At 41.0% G+C, this 21,572-nt stretch overlaps 1 long non-coding RNA gene across 1 annotated transcript in view; it reads right to left on the bottom strand.

Moving 5' to 3' along the window:
- Nucleotides 1–21,572, bottom strand: part of LOC143694787 (uncharacterized) — a 64,673-nt gene that overhangs the window by 14,435 nt on the left and 28,666 nt on the right. The window contains exons 2-4 of the long non-coding RNA XR_013183503.1: nucleotides 10,158–10,357; nucleotides 9,790–9,914; nucleotides 173–321 (exon numbers count right to left, since the gene is read on the bottom strand). This is a non-coding gene — a long non-coding RNA (uncharacterized LOC143694787). The remainder of the gene's footprint in view (nucleotides 1–172; nucleotides 322–9,789; nucleotides 9,915–10,157; nucleotides 10,358–21,572) is intronic.

The following is a 21,572-nucleotide window of genomic DNA, read 5'->3' as shown; positions in this document are numbered from 1 at the left end:
ATATTTTTTTCAATCCTTTCAAAACTTATGTTGGAAAATAATAAGTACTTCTTCATCTGTGCGCTAACATGTCAAAATTCTGTCAATGTCATTTGCAGTTACAACTTTATTTCTAGATCTCTTCTTCCAGATGTGCTCTTTCCTTGTCCCATGCCTTTCTCTAGTCACTTACCTTTCTGTAGTTGCCCATTCCCTCCAAGCAGCAGCTGAGGGGCATTTTTTGACCACAATCCATTGCAGCAGCACTTCCAACAGGCACTTTGCAAGGGACAAGCAACTGCAGTCAGAAAGGTCTCCTTGCCTCTCTCCCTCCTCAGTATTCTGTCAGCAGGAGACAATAAAACAGCTCTTCAGAGACAGGACCTCACCCACAATTCTCATAATTTGGCATTTCTCCATGTTCATCTGTCAAAACCACTGAGACTGTGCCATCTTAGTGTCAGTCCTTAAGTCTTTGCAGCTTAATTATGGTTTTTTGACAGCAGATGGTGGAGAACTCTCCAAGGCTTCAAAACCCCACCACAATTTTAAGAGGGAGTCTTTCACAAGGAGGCAAAATAAAGGTAAAAAGACCTAGTAAAGTTAAGTTCCTTTTCCACTGTCAAAGGAACTTAACTTTACTAGGTCTTTTTACCCAGCTTCCTCAGGATCCAAAAAAAGTTTCGTCAAAGCAACTTTCAGCAGCTGTATCCCCATACACTCCTAGGCTAAACAGCACCATCCTGGCCATGCTCCCTCCAGGCTTCTTGTGCACCTCCTTGTTGGCAGAGCATGAGAAACTGAAATCTCCTTGACTTAGGGTAAGCACTTCTTAGCAACAACTAAAACATCACCATATTATTAACATTACTGTCCTACTAAATCCAAAATACAGCACTGCACCAAGTACCAGGAGGAAAATTACCCTTATCCCAGCTGAAACCAGGACAGTACCCACCCCTTATTCTATTTCAGTTATGTCATGCTCAAGTCCCACACTTTCCAATACATTATCACCTTTCCCGTGTTTTGCTAAATACACACAGATTCTGCCACAGGGGACATGTGGATTGGACTTCTGGATCTGTGGGTGGCTGCATATTGTTCAGCTCATAATAAATCATCTCTAGCATGGCTAATTTCCTCAGGTACTGGATACTTCTCTCCGTGGTAGTCCATTTTCCTGAGTGACATAAATATCTTCCTTGAAAGGATACTTTTCCTTCACCCTTAACAGGAGTTGCTTCCAGTGGCTGAGGACTTGCATCCCTTTTCCAAGTGCCTTGCCAATGCCCCCTTCCCTAGAAAATGATCCCAGCTCTTTGGCTTTCTTACTCTCTAATTCCTCTCATCGCCCCATCACCTAGGCAGCCAGATGTGCTCTGATTGACAGCTAAAACACTTTGCATATGCTGGAGCTTGCTCAGGCAAAGGGATGCAGTGCTTGCCTCCTTTTCTGCCTCTTCCTCAGGTTCTTGTGGTGGTTTTGCTTAGCCCCCCTTTACTAAAAACAATGGCTCCACTTCTTCCCTGTGTATAAAGGCACAGGCTGGCACTCTGGTTCAGCTGCAGTGCCTGTCCCAGGGGTTGGAACATGGGATGTTGTTTTGTTGTCTAATCCAGAGACCTTTTCCTCCCCTTGAGGGTAATGAATGTGGTTGGACAGGACTTGGAAGGCCTTAGCTATGGCCCAACACTTTGCAGTGATTTTTGTCTCTCTGGATTTGCCAGGGTGACAGCACGCTTTTTCCAAATATTTTACTAGCTTTTCCAGATCCTCCACTTGTTCAAGGATGAAGTTCTGAAACACTGGAAGTGCCCACAGCCTTTGGCACTTGCCCATACTCTCCCATACACCCTGCCACCAACAACTATCTGGCTTCAGGGCAGACCACTGGGTGATATTCTTAAACAGTTTTTTATTCTTAAACAAGACCTGGAACCCACTCAGGACACATAGCAATACAATCATGCTGGTTTCAACATACCAAATATATTCAAAATTCTCAAGAGCTGTTGTAATTAGTCTGGAGGAGAAGGGGAAGATGAAGGGATGTATCTCCGCCATGGATTGGGTCTCCAAGAAGGAAAAATAAAAAGTACAACTATTAATAGTTTCTGATAGATTCTTCCAAAGTATAGAGATGATTGCAAGACTGAGCACAAATACCAGATCCATTTCAAAGCTAGCAATTCTACAATATCATAAACCAGGGTTACAAAGTACAACATGACAACCTTGTCCCAGTTCCCACGGATGACAAACAGCACAGTGGGGAACACCTACTGTAAGTCAGGTGTCATATAATGCAACTTTAAGAACAGCAGACCTACTTTGAGAGAAAATGAATCAATGGTGTGACCATTAAACTAATTAAACCAACTTGCTCTAGCATGTTCTGATCAGATTTGTTGCTACCTCAACCCATCATGCTTACCCTAAGTCAGGGACTTTTCCATGTCCATGCTCTGCCAGTGAGCAGGTGCACAAGAAGCAGGAGGGAAGCACAGCCAGGACTGCTGATCCAAACTAGCCAAAGGGACAAAAATGAGGTTGGAGTTAGCTGGGAGGCACCAGTCACTGGCAGAGACAGGCTGGGCATCACTCAGGGGTTAGGGACCAATTGCACTGTGCCATCATTCCTTGTTTCTCTTGGGCTTTATTTCTCTCTCCCTTCTTGTTGGGCACTTGGCATCTAGCCAGGGCCAAACCACAACAAGCAGCAAAAAGAAATACATTGGAGCAAGATGTGGTTAAAAATGGAAGCACTTATTGTAATCCATGAACTAAACATAAACAAATTAAGCAGGCAATGACGTGACTTCCAATTTTTAAACCTGAGGAGATTCCACAGGAAACCTTATCTCTAGTATACAAAGAAGCTTTCTGCTGTTGAATATCACAAGAATCATTTTGGCTATGTACTTCTGAAATATGATAAGGACCCTTTGCAGACCATACAATCATTTAATGAATACACAAAGTACCAGCTTTTTCCAATGTACTGAAGTAGCAAAGTTGTACGATAAGAATAAGATCATAATGGCAATAGTTCCTCTATGGGTCTGGGTTTATACCAGTATTACCTGCACAGACTGTTTAATGCATTTAGCTTCTATGAAGAATTTGATAACAGTAAATCAACATTGTCATTATTTAATAACATGGCTGCATTCCATCCTGCTGTGTGGAAATAGTCAATTCTGACTTTCCAACATCTTAATGTCAGAGGTCAATTTATCAAATGGGCAGCACTAAATAAAAAACATCCAAATCAGAGCAAACCTAAAGGTTTTACATGATTTTGTTTGGTATGAGAAATACACAATGGCATATCTTTGCCATGCAAATTTATCCAGAAGACACAGGGTCAAGAAAGCTGTGTTGTACCATGTTTACCACATACACAGAGACTCCTATACTACAGAGGTAGAGCCACAGTGTGAAAGGTTAGTCTCCCAAAAGGTGGGTAAGAACTTCTCTGAGGAGGCATTTCAGTGGTGCAGGGACAACAGTGGCACAGCAGGGATCAGCCAGCACTCCAGGACAGAAGAAGGTCATAGCTAGGCTGAGGAATGCCCTTCTTGGGCAGGCAACGCTCTCTGTTACTGCAGTCTGGCTGGATCCTGACCCAAGGAAGGGGCACTTCAGGAGCACCTTGTGCTTAAGATGCTGTAATTTATCCCATTACATATCAGAAAAAGTGTTAACCCCCAAAAATGTAAACAAGATGGTCCTGCATCCAAAACATTTAGGTACTCAGAACAGTGTCAGACTTCGGACAACAGGAATTTGGATATACCAAATATTTGGTTCTGCACATGATTACTTTTCACTACTTTTTATAACCTCACAAACAGAAAAAGGGCTTGAGAAAACACAGATCTTTTGTAGATACCTTGCGTTGGCATCAGGGGCATTGTTTCTTTTCCCTGCCTGACCAGAGAAATAAAATGAATATTATGTCTGCACCAAAACCTCTCTTGGGTTGGTCTAGATCTAGCTAGGACTTCATCTAGATCTAGCCAGGGCTTCCCTCTTCACTTCTAAGGAAAAGACCCTGTTGCCACATCTACCTGCCAAGAAAAGGTGAAGAGGATGCTACTGCTTCAGAGAGGGAACATGGTATCTGGGAAGTGCTGGAGCACAGATACCTTCAGCATCAATGACAGAAGCTCAGCACTTTTCTCACTCAAGTCTGTCATGGGTCACCTTCTGGGTTTCCATCTCACAATGCTCCCAGGCTTAAGAGCACCATGCAGTTTTGCTGGATAAGTCTCAGATGCTCAGCCTTTGCAGGATCAAATCCATTACTTAAAATTGAATCAGGGTTACCAAGAACTAAATGGAAATAGTGTTGTTTCCCAGGACACAGCAGATCTTTCACAATGTACTGGGGTGCATGTTTTTCGTCTCCACTCAGCTATGAACAATAGAAAACTCTCTGCTTTTATTAAAATCTTTGAGGCATTATTATTTTAGTTAAGCCTTTAAGAATTCATACCTATCTGGAAAGGGCAGATTGTGAAATGTGCTTCCTGTTTTCATCATAGCTGGATACTTCTTTTTGCTGTTGCCTGTTATTACCCAGCTAATATGAACTGCTAGAAGTTTATTTTTAGCTCACTTGAGCCTATTGTAAGGTCTGTTCAAGAACTTCCAACCAGAAAATGTAGCTCCTGCATCTAATGCCGAGTTAAGGAATATATTCTTATATCCTTTTAAACAGCCAAGACATAAAGTGAAAATAGATAATGAATAGTTGTTGAATATTAGCAATCTGTTCTACTCAAAGATTACATTTTATTTTCAAATTATACCCTTAATTTCTAAAGTAAGTATTTATTTGATAAAGAAGTCATGCTCCATTCATTTAATTGCCAATTAAAACAGCAGAGATGAATAAATATTTGCCAAAATGAGCAGAGGATTATTTTTATTTGAGGAAAAATATGTAATTATCTACACGTCTTGAAATTACAGAATTAAAAGCTCTGAAGTCTTCTGTGTCAGACACCATTTGTTTCATCTATATCAAATCACATTCAGCACAAATGAAAAGTACTTAAGGGTACTTTTGAAATGAGACTGAATGTAAACTCTGGAAAGGACATTCTTTTACAACAGTCTTTCAACCTCTCACAGAAAATAATTTTAAAATATCATCATCATCATTATCAAAAAATATGTTAAGTAAGGAAGGGATCAATCAGGATCATCAAGTCTAAGTCCTGGCCCTGCACGGGACATCCCAAGAGTCACATGGTGTGACTCTTGGGATGTCCTGTGCAGGGCCAGGACTTGGACTTGTCCAAACACTTCTTGAATTCTGTCAGGCTGGTGCTGTGACCACTTTCCTGGGGAGCCTCTTCCAGTGCCCTGTTGCAGTGTGTCGCCATTTCCTGTCTCACCTATCCCATCCCCCTCAAGGATGCCAACCTTTCCCCCTCCTCCTTTGCCTTCCTGTCTCGCAACTTCCAGCAAGGCGTCGTGTGATTGGCAGATGCCCCCCCAGGCCTGGGCTCGTTGGTTTGTCCCAGCGTCCCCATCCCCTGACCCTTCCCCTGCTCACACCTGGTTGGCCCTCACCTGTCCGTCCCCTCCCCCTGTCCCCGGGGCTTAAAAAGGACACAAGACCATGCGGTCAGGGTCTCTGCCGTGGGTCTCTGCCGTGTCTCTGCCATGGTTCAGTCTCTGCCTGTCTGGCTGGAGCTGATACCACATTCAGAGGTCTACCATGCTACAATAAACTCTGGATCTAAGCTACATGGCAGAACCCGCTCCTTTTCTCTTCACCGTCTGAACCTTTTCCACCAAAGGTAAACTGAGTTCCTACTTTGCCTGGATTTGTTCCGAGTGCCCAGCTGCAGCACCTAGCCAGCCAAAGGTATCTCTGGGGTGAAAAATGCCACAGCTGCCGCCTTTGGTCCAGCAGCGAGGCCAGACGAAGCCAGGCAGGACGCACCCCGAAACATTCGGGGTTTAATATTTAATATAGTGGCGCCCAACGGTGGGGCTGCATAGACCTGCAGCCCCAAGTGCCCAACCACCCTCTGGGTGAAGAACCTTTTCCTGATATTCAATCTCCTCTGATATAAACCTCTTGATATAAACATCCCCTGACACAACTCCAGGCCATTTTATTGGATCCTGTCAATGGTCACCACAGAGAAAAGATCAGTGCCTGCCCCTCCTCTTCCCCTCATGAGGAAGCTGCACACTGCAATGAGGTCTCCCCTCCGTCTCCTCTTCTCCTGAAGAGCAGGCTGAACAGACCTGAAGGCACCTGAAGTGACCTCAGGCACTCCTCATACAGCCTCTCCTTAAGGCCCTTCACCATCTTCATTGCCCTTCTTTGGACACTCTCTAACAGTTTAACACCTGATATTGTGGCACCCAGAACTGTCCCCAGCACTGGAGGTGAGTCTGCCCCAGTGCAGAGCAGAGCAGGACAATCTCTTCCCTTGCCCAGCTGGCAATGCTGGGCCTGATGCCCCCAGGACAGGCTTGGCCCTCCTAGCTACCAGGGCACTGCTCAGACTCAACTTGCCATCAACCAGGACCCCCAAGTCCCTTTCCCCAGCGCTGCTTTCCAGCATCTCATTCCTGAGTGTGTATATCCAGGGTTGTACCACTCCAGGTGCAGAATCTGGTACTTCCCCTTGCTGAACTTCATACAGCTGGTGATTGTCCAGCTCCCTAACTTGTCAAAGTCTCTCCTCCAATAATATTATCATCAGATAGCATCACAGGGCAATTCAAGTTAGAGGAGATCTCAAGTCCAATATCTCGCTTAAAGCAGGACAAGACTCATGGATCCATTCAATCTGACTTCAAAATCCTCAAGAGCAGGGAGTAGATAACCTCCTCTGGAAAACATGTTCCAGTACCTTGAGTTTCTTTGATGTGAAAATGTTTCTCCTCAGCCATACTGTGAACCTCTCTTGTTTCAGCTTCTGCTTGTTGACTGCCACTGCCCCACACTGTGCCACTGAGATGAGTCAGGCTCTGTCTTTATGACCTTGGCCCATGTAGGGGGGGGATGCTGCTATTAGGAGCCCTCATCACATTCCTCCCTTAGGCTAAACAAACCCCACACTCACAGACTCTCTCCCCTGGGCAAGCACTCAAGTCCCCGATTGTGGTCCTCCAATAACCCACACCAGTTTACCACTTTCCTTCTTGTTTGCAAGGGCCCCAAACTGAACACAGTATCCAAATGTGGTCTAACAGGTGCTGAGCATACGGGAATAATCACTTCCCTCCAGCCACTCACTGCACTCCCATTGCTACAGCCCAGGATGCTGTTGGCCACCCTTGCTGCCAGGACACATTGCTGGATCCTGCTCAACCTGATGTCCATGACCCTTCCAGGCCTCTTCCACAGCTGCTCCCTCTGTAGCCAGCCTGTGGTCCCCATGGGGTCCCTCCTTCCCTGGCACAGGGCTTGGCATTTGTCCTTGATGAATTTCTATTAACTTCACTATGACAGAAGCTTAACATTTTCCTCCTTTCTGTTTTACGGTACTACTGCAGACTCATTTTACCACAATTTAGCTGAAAGAGAAGGATCACATAAGTCAGGATAAATGTAAAATCTGTTCAAAAAGGGAGATAAAGGAGTCTGTCCCATTTTTCATGCAGAATTTCTTTTTCACTGTTTCACTTGACATGTATATTTTACATTTGCTGTTGTAACTACTTTGTCTTTGACAGACCCAGAAGAATTACAGAAGCATTATACTAAAAAAAGGCCCAACTTTTTGTTTCTTGAGCTAGTCTGATAAGCCATGAGTCACAGTACTTTCTATGTGCATACACTCTCAACAATTTCAATATTATACCTTAACTATGATAATCACTACATTATTTACTTTAAGCCAATGTTATATTAATAGTAGTAAGTATTCTGCAGGAAAAGTGAACATTAGTTGGCAACAAATACTTTGAAAAGGATTTATAAGTGAAGGAGGCAAGCTTGAAAGTTAATTAACAGTAGTTTCTTTAAGTTTCAATTAATTGCATGTATCAGTGATACTAAAGGAATTTTTTGTTTTGTTGTAAAAATAATTTATTTCTGGCCGTCTTCTGCCTGTGAAATTTCACAAAGAATAGTGCACTTTAAAAAAAATGCTATAAATTACAAAACTGAATACAGGGTATAAGCCCTATAAGGATGCTTTTCTCTGTCCTTTCAAGAAGACTATCAAGTGGCCATATCAATACTAAGTTTAAAATTTTTAAAAGGAAATGCAAAAGCTTCAGGACTGAATTATCAAAGCTAGCTATTATAGGCTGTTGAACAAAGGACACATTTTCATTTTTAAAACTTTGGGGGGGGGCTTGGTTGGGGTTTTCTGCTACATAGCACTAGCATTGTGATTTTTTTTTTTTTTTTTTTACTATTTATTGCCTTTTACTTAAGAAAATTCACTCTGGAGATAAAAACAAAATCAAGAAACATTGTCTTTACAAATCTTACAAGAAAATTAAGACAATTTTCAGTGAAAGCTACCTGTGTTCATTTTGCTCTTTGAGTATCTATTCAATATTAGGTCTGCTTTCCTGCTCAGCTTTTCTTTACATCTCCCTCAAAAACAATTAAACATCAAAGACTTCATCATTAGGAATTACACAGCAAGTATTTGGTTTAATTAGAATATTCATAGTCCCCACATATAACAAAATGCATTTATGGTGGGCTGAACCTGCTCTGCTGCCAGATGCCCACCCAGCAGTTATCTTACTCCCCTTCCTCAGCAGGACAGGGGGAAAAATTAGAAAGGATAAAGACAAGGAGGTCAGTCATCAATTACTGCCACAGGAAAACCAGGATACAATAAGATGTCGAGAAACAAAGAAATAAGTAAAACCATCTACTCCTTGCTTCTACCTTCTTCCCAGGTAGAAGTGGGACTTTACCCCTGACTCCTTTACCCCTGACTCCTTTACCCTCTCCTCACCAAGCAGTATAAAGGATGGGGAATGGGGTCTGTGGACAGTCCATAACAGCTCCTCTCTGCTGCTCCTTCCTTCTCATGCTGTTTTCTGCTCCAGCCTGGGTTCCCTTCATGGGTTGCAGATACTCACGGACTCTTCCACTTGGGCCCTTCACCTGTGCTGCAGTTCCTTCAGGATAAGACTGCTGCAGCATGGGATCCTCCATGAGCTGCAGTGTGGATTTCTGCTCCCCATGGGCCGAAGGAGGTCAACCTCCATCACCATGGTTTTCTCTAAGAACTGAAGGGGAGTCTCTGCTTGGACAACTGGAGCACCTCCTCTGCTCCTGCTGCTCTTGCCTCAGGGCTCTTAGGGCTGTTTCTCTCATATTTTTCCTCACCACTCACTGCCAGGCAGCATTTTTCCCTTTCTTACACACATTATTTCTGAAGCACCACCACCCCACCAAGGGCTGTGGTGGGGCCATTGGATTTGTCTGGAATGGGCTGTGGCCAGCAAAGGGCAGCCCTGGCTGCTTGCCACAGAGATCCCTGCAGCATCCCCTGCCAGCACCTGGGCACCCACACCTGCTACAGCACAGCCCAGACAGAACCAAACTCTTTGGTCACCCTCTGGTGCCCGATGGTGCATAGGGTGGCTGATTCATCCTGGTCATTCAGAGGGGTCTCTTTTCCCATCTTTCCAGTGTAGCCCACCCCTAGGGGAGAACCTAGGACCATAAAGAACCAGTCTTCACGTCTGTCCTCACCTGTTACAGCCAGAAACATTCAACACCCTGTTCTACCACTGTCTCAGGTTCAAACAGTGATTCCCTCACACAAACAGAGTGTGGGAACACACTTGCTTACCTGTAGAAGCTGTCTCCTGGGATTATTTTTCTCTACAGACAAGTTAAGCACACAGAAATTATATGGTTGAAGGCAGAATCTGTCTATCATGCTGCTGGTAGCAAGCCTTCTTCACAGAAATATACCTAAGGATAAGAGTTTGGTACAGGAACAATAACACTGATTTAATGCCTTTGAAGCACACTGCAGGTCCATTTACTTATCAAGTAAAACATTTTTTTAAATCTTATTGGAAAAATTATTTTAAAAACACAATCAACACTTTAACTACAAGCAACTAACATAAGAAAGGTGAATTTTGACTTATCAATACTCTATTAATTAATTAATGAAATTAAAATGAGAAGCAAGAAATATTTGAACTTTACCTTCTAAACCAGTGAGCTTGTTTAGGGCAGAAGATAACCTGCCATGAGAGGTCATATCACTGAAGCACTGTATTTGCAGGATGAGGAGACAAACGATTAAGGAAAACAGTGTGGCAGCCCAGGCAAATTCTCTTCCAGCAGTGCAGAGGGAATCCCAGGTCATTAAAAGATAATTTTTCTCTGATATTCTGATGTGTAATCTGTTATGCCCAAATATAACACCATGTTTCATTAGCCACAGAAAATACATCCCACACTGGAATCAAATACAATGATGGAACAGCTTTAGATGTTCAGTAAATTGACAACTGTGCACCACAATTCTGGTACGTCAAAACCCAAACTACATAAAACTGCAATATTTATCTCCAAAACCATAACTGTCTAAACATTTACATCAAGTTTCTTCCATAAAACACACATTGAAAGTTTAGAAATGTTGACTGAATCATTTCCTGTGACTCAGTGATTTGCTATTGCATCTGTGCAGAACGCCAGGAGAGCTGGTTTTAGCTTCACAATTTTACAATTCAGTGGAATGTTAATGGCCTCTTAAATTTCATATGAAACAGCTACTTATCGTGTCCTTAATCTCTTATCAGATATTATCTAGAGTAAAAAAACTCAAGGTAGATTATAACCATGGAGAGAAGAAGCAAGAAAATTCTCCCATGCAACCAAACTCAGATTATAGATTAGCAAGACTGTGTGCCAGCTATTTCCTGTGATTGATCGGATATCTAGAGAACCATTACCCAGCATACATGACAAGAAGGGGGAGGATGCTGCTGCAGCTAAAAGTTGTAAAGTTTTGCTCCTAGTAGCAGCCACAAGTAGTTTACCATGCCCTGGGATCACCCTCAGAGCAGTCCATAGACATACAGTCTGTGGCAACCATCTCTTCAAAGCAATTATACCACAGTGAAATCTAACCAATCTAAAGGTGGTATGAAACAGGGCAAATCCCACATCTGTCCTTAAATCCCATGGGATATTTTCTGTGGCTTTGTAGTATGGAACCTCTACTTTTTTTTAACAGGTTTCACATCCCCCATATTCCATAATCATAGAAATGAAAAGAACTCAGTGCATGTCTGTATAAAACTCTTACGAAAAGAGTGAAACTGAATACCCACACTGTGCTGGCACATGGACAGAGTAAACAAACTGGAAAGGGAGAAGGAAAGAAAGAAAGAGCAAGAGTTCCTTTTCCTTCCCCCCACTCCTTCCAACCCCTCTTCTTACTCCAAGTTTAAGTTTAAAGTAAGCTTTAAAAGTAGGTTAAAAAATATTGTCAGCTTGATTTCTTCTCATTTACACTTGTCTATCAATACCTTTTCGAAGATACCCAGGTTTTAGAATGCACTGTTTGTTTGTATTAGGAGAAGCTCTTGCTGCATGATTGCTTAAAGCAGATAGGATGGAGCAAACTGCATGGCTTTTGTTGAGCCTGCCTTTTAGAGCAAGTATCTTTGAGGCACAACCTACTGAGAAGAACAGCTTTTCACAGGAAACAGAGAAACTACTGTGTGCTTGAGACAAATGGGATTTTCCTCAGGCAAGAGAGATGTAATAAACATCTCAATACTAAATTAGTTAAGAAATATGAAAGTTTGTGGGTTGATCTTTGCTTTTACGAAGACAAAGAATAAAAACATTCATGGCAAAGGACCTACAAGTTCCTCTAGAGATTTCAGATATAAATAAAAAATGTAAATGAATTCTCTGATATATGCCTGCAAACCAGCCAATGTGACAAGAATGTGTAAGGAATGGCAGAAATGTGGATCCCATTCATACCGTCACACCACACCAACAGACTAAAGCAGCAGAATTGCTGTAACACATCACACTCACATTCTTCCTTTTTCTCATGCTCCTAATTTTCCATGTGCAACTTATACCTGCTTTTCCCATTCTTCATCTTCAATTAGTGTTCTGTGTTACCCCATGTTTGTTCCCCTGTTCCTGATATGAGTGTCTCTGACTCTGCAGGGCACACATTCACTGCCCCCACATCCAAGTGTTCTAGCGCCTTCCCTCCAGTGCAGCTGCCTGCTCCTCATCCCTTCTTGCTGACAGCTGCTGCAGTGTCCACTGGTAATTATTAGAGACCATTTAAAGACAAAAACTCCAGAGTCTAGTCCCATCCAAAGAGAAAGCACAGTTTTGAGTTCGGGAGCAGGGGGAAAACCCTGAAATACCTGCATCAAAGTTGTATGCAAAACACTACCTAGGGCCAAGGTGAAGGTGCATGCCCAAAGGTCTGAGCTGGCTACAAAGATATGTTATTCTGAACACTTTTTAATAAATATCTCATTTTTTACTTAATGTCATGATAAACAGAAACACTCCCTGACAGACAAGCTAAAGTCTAAATGTAGGATCCTTGAACCACTAATGCTTATGCTTATACTACTACTGCTGATACTGCCAAAAAAAGGTCTAATTGTTTCTGCTTTTTATTTTTATTCAACTAACACAATTTTTAAAAGAACAAAGTACCTAGTGTAGTCTAATACTCCCACATGTAAAATCTAGCTTTTCCCAAGTTTCTATTACAGAGAGAAAGGTCTTTGGTAAAGAAAACTCTACAGTCATCAGTGAAAGGAACAGGTTTGTTCTGGCCAACTGAGTGTTGAAGTTGTCAGTCATTCAAGTTGTCAGTTTGTTCACTGAAAACAAGAATTCAGACTTATGAAAATATATTACTTGACTTTGCTCTTCCTATTGGGCCCTGAACCACATAAAATTCTCTCTGTCCTTAATTATTTTGTCTGAATGTAGGAGAATGGTCCTATATTTAGCTGTTAGTGTATAATCCTCATGAGTCTCAGGCTAAAAATGTTGGTTGATATTTGACCTGCCTTTCCTTATTAGTCATTGCTTCTAAAAACCATTGTATTTATGCCCCATCTCTTCTTGCTCCAATCTGAATGTCCACAGGAACAAAGGACTAGGTAAACCAGTGAAGCTTACTCCACATTTTAAGTTGGAGTTCCATATGCTTGACATTCAGTATTTTGTTGCTGTTTGACTTTTACTTACCTATTTTTCCCTTAGCTGGAGATTTTATAAGATGTTAAGTGATTCATGTGAAAAAAAAACCTACAGAAGACATGGAACATATCTCATGAAACAAGAGAAGACCAACATCTAGGTCATGGAAATCAGCAAGTTCAGAAAAATTCAGGCATGTGAAGAGCTAAAAATGCAGTTTATCTATCAGTTCCTCATGCAAGTGAAAAAAATGGAAAAATGGCATTTGCAATTTTTAGTAAGGAAAACTTCAATTTTAATTGGAAAATTTGTTTTAAGTGGCATAAAGCCACAGCATAAGTTCAATGGGTAGATAAAGCCAATAAATATCTCCTTGCAGCTGAAAATATGAAGTCTGTCTGTCCTTTTTTTTCTTTTCCTCCTTCTCACTTTCTGTGCCCCTCTCTTTCTTGTCCCCTTCAGAAGGCCACCATAGTCCACTGTCCCACTTTACGGCTGAAATTTCAGAAGACTGCCCACAACATAGATGACACAAATGGGTCTTTCGTTTCAGTGAATTAAATAAGCTCCTGGAGAAATACAAGTGTCAGAGAAATCACTAAGTATATGATGGAAAAAGAAAGGGAGAGAAGGATAGAGGATCTCATCTTTTGGTAGTGGTGAGCTGGTGTGCCTGCTCATTCTGTCTCATCCCCTAAAAAGATCCTTCTTGAGCAGACATATCTGTGTCTTTGTACCACACATTCCACACCTGGTCTGGATCCTCAGTTTATCTCAGTGATGCACTAGCTATCCTGGAATTCCATCAAAAGTAGCTAATTTACTCAGGAATCAAACTTCTTCCTATGGCTTCAGAGCACTCCATTTTGCTTTTCAAGGTGTTTTGGCATGTACTCCGTAATTCAGTGGATCTGTTTTCAATAACAAGGACAGAAAACCTCCTGTCTATGGTTCAGGAGCTCTTTTTCTGATTTTAGAGTAAGAAGAACCATCTGCACTTAGTCCCAAGACATCACCCTCTAAAGAAGCTTCTGTCCAATATTCATCCTTCATGGCTTCATGGTTGAACAGCACAAAACTCTTCAGCTACCTCTCAGCTCAGAAAGGGTTCTACACTCAGCTCCATGTTTGCAAAAGAGATCTGGAAAAAATGTTCTTTGTCTGAAAGTTATTGTTCCTTGGGGGTGGTAGAGCATGCTCCTTCTGCAAGACAGAATAGACTCCAAGGCCCCCCATGGCACAGAGCAGCTTCCAGGGAATCTGTGATAGGCCAATACCCCCCATAAGCCTCTAAACCATCCACAATCCCCAACAGCCACCATGTCAAATGACAATAGGGCAGAATCCCCAAAAGAGTTTCAGTCTTCTGACAATGAATTAAGAACTTTATTACAATAAGTAGACTAGAATTCCCCTTAAGAAGGCATTCCCAAAGTATGGTGCAGCAGGCCAGGCTAAATGCTCTAAGGCTGGCTGGCCAAATTCTATGAAAACACTGTTTTCAATAGTGTCTCTTTTAAAGGTTTGATGAGACTGCCCAGTGGTGGTATCAGAGAAAGAATGAGGCCAATAAGCATCTATCCATCAGAAACCTTGGCAACTACCAACCTAACCCACATTCCCCCCCATCCTCCTACTCCTGGCAGTTTTCTCAGACCCCTTCTGCCTGCTACCCCTCTACAGATTTAAAGCTCCAGCATGTGCACACCCTTACCAGGATTCACCTTCTCCATCAAGGCTCTGGCTCTTCTGAGGAGCAACAGGTTCCAGAGCCACACCAATGCTCACCTTGATGATCACCCTGCAGATGTGGGTGACCCTGCCTAGAGAGAAACTCTGCCTTTTCAGTTCTTTTGGGTATCAAAAGTCACCAAAGTGGGCTTCCTTCAAGAGACTTTTTGCTAGGGCTCCAGCATGAGTAACCTTAGCCTTGGCAGCACACCACAGCTCAGTGAAGTTTACATACTTCAGTTGAAGGCAGTCACATACAGGCTGTCTAGAGATAATGATGTCAACAGGTATTGCCCAACATTTTCCCTACTTAGTTTTATTGCCACTAGATTGCCTGATTTCATCTTGCGTAAGATTTCTGTGGTTAAGAAAGAGAATGATGGATTTTTGACACCTACAAGTCTCCTGTCATTTACAAGAGGGCACTTGAAATTAAAGTGGTGGTGTTCCCTGCTGCTGACTATGCAGCATGCCGGACTATGTGACTGTCCTTTGACCAAGAGGAGCTCACACCAAACAATGTTGCCACAGATGTCTCTCCTCCCCTTTCTTACCAGGTTGCTCCCTCATGGAAGGAATGACCAGGATGTTCTGTGCTTCAAACCACACTGTGGTTTCCACAATGCCTGCATCATTACCTAAGAAACTGCTCTTAATCACGGCTATTCCTTCCAGGCACCAAAAGAGAAAAAGTGCCTTTCCAAGACACATTCATTGTGGTTTTAGGATAGAAGAAGTGTTTCTACAAATTTGGATAAGCCAGTAATTGTGACACAGGTAGGCCATAGAAGCGCAGTGTCATTCAGCAGATGGTGCTCAGGCATGAGGGTACACCTCATAGTTGGTATTACTCTGACCTCTGCTCTTAACCCAGCCTTCACTTATGGACAAGCCCAAAAACTACTCCCATAAAGGTTATACTTCTTCCTACCACGTGATGCTGTATTTTCTACCCCTTTCTGTACTGCAACCAATATGGGGAATCTTTATGTAGTTGATTCACTCATCAAAAGAAAAAATGGGATTATGGAATTACAAATGCCATGTGAGCTGTCTGACAGGATATATAGGATCTTCGATGTTCATTTTGGGTATTTTTTGAGATGGAGATACCATAGGTTATCTTTTTCATGCAACAGTTACCGTCAGATTTAGATGTAAGTCTGATGCCTGTCTCATGGTTTTACAAATTCCATAATACATGGCATTAACGTCTCTAAAAGAAGTAACTTTCTAAAACTCCCTCCTGGATGTGCAGATGGAGATCATACTACCCTCTAATGTCTTCTTGGTCAATACAACACTTGAATCTGACCTTGACCATATCTCCAAGTATGTCCTGTTTAGAAGCAGAACAAAGCAAAGCTGCTCCTCAAGTTAGTATTAGAATTTGTTTTGCTACTTCTCTGAGAATTACCATCATACTCAAGATTAGACTTGCTATCTATCAACTACAGCTCCTCACTCATTAGAAATTTTGCCCTGGTACTCTTAAAATATGATCAGTGACACATTAGAAACTTAACAAACTAGGAAAACTAGGGATAGATCATGTATTGAGAAAATAAATCATTGAATGGGGTTTGAAACATCAAAAAGTTTTAGCTTTTCTTAACAGTTAGAGTTTTCTATCCTTTTCCTGTACTTGGCACTACTATATTCACCTTTCTGCCTTTTCCTGTACTTGCCAGGACATTTCTTTGCAGACAGACAGGAAAACTGTCATCAAGAAGCAAGAACAATGTGAAGTACTTGCCCTATATTCTGTGAATTGTCAATAACTTCAAAGAATGTCACTGTTGAAAACTACTCCATTGGAGGTCCTGAACACCCTTTGAAACAGCCTCTTTCCCCAGCACAGCACAGGGAGTCCATATTCAAACTGTTTTGGAAATATTAGTCACATTAGAAGTGTTCATCAGTGTAGAAAACAGTAGAGAGCAGAGAAGCAGAAGTTGCATCTGTGTTGTAAAAACTGGGGAGAAATGTGTACATAATTTTTTTATCTGTATGATATGATAGCTATAACCAAAGGTGCAGGACAATCTCCAGCTGCAAGCAAGCAGAGCATGGTCAATATCACCAATATATCCCATGTGTGTATTTTTCTTCACTTACCAGACCCATCATCACAAATCAAAACTACAATCAAAAGCTCCTCATTGTTTCAAAATCCCCTTCAACTTGTAGAGGGCATGATACTATAAACCCTATCCACTAATTCCATCATCATAGTATTTGTCCTTTTTCCTTACCTTACAAATATTAAAGTAGAGTTTCTTCTTTGTTTTGTTGTTTGCTACCTTGATAGTCTTTCATTTATGGCTTTGGAGTTAATTTAAATATGTCATACAAAGACATGGACAGTTTTCATTGTAGTAATACATTTGCCTTTGAAGCAAGATGTTGTGATTCAAAATAGTCTCTTTATATTAAAATTATTCTGAAATCCCCTTCTATCCCCAATGAGGTATAATCTTTTCAGCATGTGTTATGCAATATATATATTTATGCATATCTCATGATGGTTTTGCACTCTATTTTGAAAAGAAAAAAATATATAAGTATTACTGAATCCAACAGTTTGCAGAAGTAAAAAAATAGTCTGCAAACTACATTCATTCTGAAGTACACCATTCTCCTAGTCAAGAGCCTTGAAGTGCCAAGACAACTCCATTTGCTGATGCTAAACAAGTAAATATACAATTGTCTTTACATAGCATGAAGCTTTCCTTTTCAGAACATTTGTGTTCCCCACAGGCTCCTGCCACAGATGTTGCAACAAGTCTGTTGGAGGTTACAACTAATTCAAGTTGTAAAATACTTCTCACTTCCGTCTCTGAGGCTCTCTTTACAAATTGCAAAACAAAACCAATACACAGTCAACCAAGGATTAATATCCCTTTTAAACATTTGTACTCAACAAGTAAAAACAAATACCTGTCCTATTTATTCTAATACATTTATTATGAGCAGTCTAGACTATTTAAAAACCCCTCTGACTTAGCATTTTAAATTATTTACCTGTCCAGAGCAACATTACTGAGAAACCACAAAAATACTCAATTATATAACTTTTTTTGTTGCTTTTGTAGACACCTGAAGATTTCAGTAAAGGGTGTGATGTCTTAAGCAAAACTGTTAGGAGGAACAGAGATACCAATCTGGCATTACACTGGCACAGCTTATAGCTAAAACACAACATTGTACTAGTAATAATTGTGTTTGGAGAAGGGGAAATTGTATTCATTCTCCCATACCAACATAAATTGAAGCTATAGCACTCTTAGTAAGAACAAGCTCTTCTGCATACATGCATTCTCTTTCAGATCAAGCTGTGTAGAATGAAATTGCCGCCCCTCCTGGTTGCTCCTCATAGCCCATCAGGTGCAGGTTACCATTTGCAGAGCCTCGCTATCAAAAGAGCTCTACCTCACTCACATCACTCCAGTCTGCAGGTTATGAGCTGTTTTAATCAGATCTTCTAGATGGGCCTGTAGTGGATAACATAAGCATGCTTATTTCCATTACAGGATTTACCAGGGTGATTCTCTTCAGTAGCAAGATGGGTAATGAATGAAGAGATGGCATTTCAACATCTCCAGCAAGTCCAGCTATTTATGAAGTCAGCAGCTGGTTGTTGAGTGACTGTGTCTCAGAAGAAAACAATGCCTGCTGGGATCCAGCATTTAGCCCCATTCAGCCTTCAAGGCTTCCCCTCCACGGTGAACCTTTAAGGTCTGAAGATAGTGACTGATAACCTCATACCTACATACTTCCTCAAGGATAGGTAATAACCCCTGCCATAAATGTACAGATACACATAAATCACTGTTCGCATCACCACTGGAAATCTGGCTTCTGACTCCAACAGTGGTTCCATCTTAGAAGGACTGAAACACACCCTCATGTCCTCAGGTAATGGTCTGAAATATAAGAGGGTGTCAGTGAAAGCTTGACTATTCCATTATTGTGCAATTTGATTATGGCAGCCCAGGAGGAAAGTGATGTCATTATGCCAACAGGTAAGAAATCATTCCGTTACATCAGTGATGCCTTTACCTAAAGGCAAAATTTCCATCATCTTCAGTTTTCAAGGTTATCAAAAAATATATAGTCAAACTTCTCCAGTCAAATGTACAGCCCTGTTGTTTGGTTTGAAACGTTAGCAGCTTATATCATGTCATTTAAATTCTCTGCTGTGAGTCTAGAGAAAGAGAAAATCACTAACACTGAAGTGTCAGCTCCAGAAGTGGAGAAGTTCACTAAGAGAAACTTTTTTTTTTATAAGTTGCTCTGATACATCTTTGCCATTGTGTTTTTAAACTAATGACTCTTCCCCCAGGCATGTAATATCATGGCACTCATTGCTATTGATAGCCAATCTTACTGAGAGCTCTTGAGAGTGCTTTAGAGTATAGTGAAACACTACCCTTCAAGGCCTCATACTTTGAGTTAAAAGAGATACTTTTAACCAAGTCCTGTAGTAACAAAGCAAGTGACTGAAACAAGGTAAATTTCAACTGCAAGTAAGGAATATCTTGATGATGAGGGTGGCGAGGTCCTGGGATGGGTTGCCCAGAGAAGCTGTAGATGTCCCATCTCTGGAAGTGTTTAAAGTCAGAAGGGACAGTGTGATTGCAGCTCTCTTCACAGAGAGCAGCAGGCACAACTCTCCCAGGCATTGTCCTGGGGAAGGCTGTGAGAAGATCAGAGAAAAGAATGATAAATTATTCTTATCTTCCCTTGCTGCACCTGTTGTTGTGCATATGTGGAATGTGTTATGGAGATTTGTTTACCAAAGGGTGATTTCTTAATTGGCCACTGGTGATGGTGCTTGGATCCAATTGACCAATCTGGTCAAAGCTGTATTGGACTGTCTGCAAGGACAATGAGTTTCTTAGAAGTACAAAATAGTATAGTAAAATTAAGCAATTGATCAGCCTTCTGGAATCATGGAGTTAATGCTAAATATTGCCCAGTGGGGACCCATACTACGATAGGACAGGGCTTTAAGCAACCTGATCTAGTGAAGGATATACCTGCCCATGGGACAGGGGGTTGGACTAGACAGTCTTTAAAAGTCCCTTCTAACTCATATTGTTCTACAGTTCTGTAATTCCTTGATTCCATGAAAAGTAGAACACTTGTATTGGCATATTCTGATGACTTTGTCCAGAGCATGAAGATCTTTCTGCACAGCTCTGCATAAGTAGTCAATTTTTTTTTTTTAATTTTAAGTAATAATCCTGTTGTTAAATTAACTGTTCTAACAAAAACTTATGGTACTGACATACATACTTAGTCACAGATGCAGATAGTGCTTTGAATGCTTGCCTTGAACCAACAGTGAATGGTACTCAATGAACATTAGGTCACTCCTTAGCTCAAAATCATCAAATGAAAGACTGCACTTAGGTTGCAGAGAAGATTGAATCAGTTCCTTGAAACCAAGGCCCCAAACCCTCATCTTTCTCCAAAATTTAAATGTGCTCATAGCCACAAGACAAAGTCATCATTGCATAGCTTAGGTCTACATTGTAATGAGAAGGCACATAATGCCCAATACACAGAATACATGAGATCATTCTACGCACTATGTTAAAAAATCTTCAGTTAGTAAGTAATTAGAATTGTAATCGTGAATAAATCCACAGGCTGCTAAGTTTCAACAACTGCATATGCTTTAGGGTCAACAGCTTTTCCAATGTTATGGAATGACAAATATGTAAAAATAGATTTTGGTTTCATAATAATTCTGTATTTATAAAACTAAATTAGCATTGCATTTAAATATCCTTCTTTCCACAACTTCATAAATGTAGTTACCATTCCAAATCAGGCATGTGAAAATGACTTGCTGAAATTTTCTCCAAATTCCTGCCTTCTCCTTCTGGTGTTTCATCTTATACCCAAAATGTGTTAATGTGGCACCATTATTGATTAAAACATGAGACATTAACTAATAGAAGGTTGCTGCTCCCCAGAGCACTGTTTTTCGGAAATGAGTCAGCAGGTATCTCAGAGACTGCCTTCATCTGAACTAAAGGGATTCTTCAAACTCTTTAAACTTTTCCTACACAATGCGGGTGGAATTAAAGTAATTTCAGCATTACACTAATGTATGCATACCCTCAGAAAAAGAAAAAAGGACTTGCCAATTTTAATGCTATATGATACTGTTTTTCTCCTTTTAATTGGTTATTTGGTGAATTGAAACAATGACTGCAAGTGGTTCAATATACTTTATACATATCAAACATAAGGCTACAGTCTACTGTCATATTACAGTAGAAACATATACATCAATTTGTGCTGGAGAAATTTGGTTTCAATCAAATTTCTTTGATTATGGGCACAGAGAGTTATTTGTTCACTATTTCATTTTTCCCCAAAAAGCTTTACTTAATTATACTTCAACAGGGTCCTTAAAACTTCAAACATACTATGAAAAGTAGCTCTGTGGAAAAAGAAATTAGCTTCTTACTAGCTCTATTTTATTACATTTCAAATCCAAAACCATAACTTTTTATTCCACCATATGGATATCACAGCAAACAGCAAACATATTACTGGAATATAACAATTACTGCTTCACAGCTGAGCTGCAGTAACTGACCCCACACATGCTTTTAACAAAATCAGATCCATTATTTTGAACACTGGTAAGGATATACACTATGC

This window comes from Agelaius phoeniceus, chromosome 1 (genome assembly GCF_051311805.1).
Source record: "Agelaius phoeniceus isolate bAgePho1 chromosome 1, bAgePho1.hap1, whole genome shotgun sequence".
NCBI classification, from domain to species: domain Eukaryota; kingdom Metazoa; phylum Chordata; class Aves; order Passeriformes; family Icteridae; genus Agelaius; species Agelaius phoeniceus.
Note: the sequence above shows the minus strand (reverse complement) of the source record. Positions and strands in the feature narration are given on the sequence as shown.